This window comes from Loxodonta africana, chromosome 5 (assembly GCF_030014295.1).
Source record: "Loxodonta africana isolate mLoxAfr1 chromosome 5, mLoxAfr1.hap2, whole genome shotgun sequence".
NCBI classification, from domain to species: domain Eukaryota; kingdom Metazoa; phylum Chordata; class Mammalia; order Proboscidea; family Elephantidae; genus Loxodonta; species Loxodonta africana.
In genome coordinates, this window is record NC_087346.1 from 68,850,288 (window position 1) to 68,852,401 (window position 2,114).

Here is a 2,114-nt window from a genome sequence, read left to right on the forward strand (position 1 = left end):
CTTTTATGTGATTTGTGATTAGTTCCCTAGGGTAGATTTACAGATGTTGAATTACTAGATTAGAGCATGTGCACATTTTTTTTTTAAATCATTAATACTGTTTATTCATTAAGTGGTAGTACTAAATTAAAACAAGGAAGGGGCTAGAGTTGCAAGATGAAATTTGATTTAAATGTTTGAGCTATTTGTTACACATCTTATTTTTTTTTTTAATAATTAGCACTTGATAATGAATTACTGGTATGTAGGGTCTGGAGAGCTATTTGTCTTCCAGTTTTAATAGGACCATACTGAAGCAGTATTGTAGTTCTTCATATTTAGTGCCCTCTTGACGTTTAAAGCCATTATACTTATCATTGGTCTGCTTTTTGGTCCACCTGGTGGATGAAAAATCTTATCACTTTTGCTGGCAATCTGTCTTGGTAATTTAATCACATATCGGTCAGCAGAATGTGAAGGGTAAGGGTCAAATGTTCCTGCCTTCATTCCACCAGCCTTTTTACCAGGAGAAGAGGGCTTAAAATGGGTTGCAACTGATCCTGGCTTCTCTGCTTTTTTAATTGGTGGTAAAGGTTTATCAGAGAAATAAGGATTATTGTAAAAATATTTCTTTGGGTAAAAATTTAACTTGAAAGGTGACCCTTTAAGTAAATGATGGTGTGCTTCATTCTCTTTCTTAGTAGTTTTGGTTCATCGTAGAAATCAGCTGAGTGTGAAGGCTGTTTACCTATGGTAAGGTTTACATAGCCATATCCAGTTCCTTTCTTTCCTAGGTTTGTGTATAGGTTCTTTCCAGGTGCTTGATATTTTTCTCTGGGTTTTAACTGTGCACTGAAGAATGGGACTGGGCCACCTGTTGTTCCATAGTAGCTTTCAAACCCACACGGTTTTTATCTCCATTACTAGGGAGAAAGGGTTTGCCTAGATTTTTTTTTGGCTTCTTCCATCATATGCCGACACCTCATTTGATTCAGATTTGTGTAGCCTTCACCTTCAAAAATCCTTACAAAATGGGAATCAAAATAACCCTGCTGGAGATCTGACATGGCTTTGGATCCCCTAGGTAGCATCTGTTTATTTTTGCTTGCAGCCTCATTAAAGGGTCAACTATATGGTGACACATATTTATCACCAATGGTAATATACTCCATCTCACTGAAGAGGCCAATCCCCTCCATATCAGATTCCCCTCCTTCAGCTGGCATTGTTGCCTCTTGGAGTGGTGTTCTCTATATTGGTAACTCCAGAAGGCCCCTCAGGGCTGCTTTTATGGCAAAATCTTACTGGGCTTAGTTGAGCTCTTAGATGGCAACCATTGCAGATCCTTTAAACTCACGGTGTTGGTTTTCTACCGGTTACCATCTGGTTCTTCACCAGGATGGCATCATTTCCTTTACTCAGTCTTATGTAGTTAACTTTTGCTGTAAGTGATTCTGGATCGACCGCAGTCTGCAAAACCATCAGCTTTGGCATAAGAGTTCCGGAAATCTTGATTGAGCCTATTCACAGTCTTTTTTGTAAGTTCAATATAGTCTATATTCTTTGTTGAGGTATTCCTGTTGGTGTCGAAGGGACATGGAGTGGGAGCACGTGGGTCCAGAAGATAGGACCTCTTTTGCCGGCATCTTCTCCACAGTCCAGGTCTCCTCAAGTTCAACTGGACTCAAGGCTTCAGAAATCCTGCCAACTACGCCATTAACTGTTGTAGGAGAAAAAACATCACAAAGTTTACTAAAGCAAAAAGAAAATTTTATTTAGCATGTCTTCACAAAGAAGTGGGAAGCAGACAAAGCATGTTGTCAGAGCTATGTCTGCCTGAGTCTAAGGAAATATTACAGAGCAAGCAAGAATGGGAAAATGGACAAGCATGGGTACCACAGCCATGTCTGTCTGAGTCCGGAAATTACAGAATAGACAAAAGTGGGAAAATGGACAAGCATGCTGCCACAGCCATGTCTGCCCGAGTCTCAGAGCATGTGGACATTTTAAACCTCCCATACATATTGCTAAATTTTAAAAAGTAGAACCAATTTATGCTGCCATCAGTATAGATTAGTGAAAGTGGAGAAAAGTTGGGAGTGAAGGAAAGTGTCCACCTCAAGGCACTGGTGCCA

General features: G+C 39.8%; 1 pseudogene; it reads right to left on the minus strand.

Moving 5' to 3' along the window:
- Positions 1–248: 248 nt before the first annotated feature.
- Positions 249–1,332, minus strand: LOC100675389 (cilia-and flagella-associated protein 96-like; annotated as a pseudogene).
- Between the last annotated feature and the right edge of the window lie 782 nt (positions 1,333–2,114).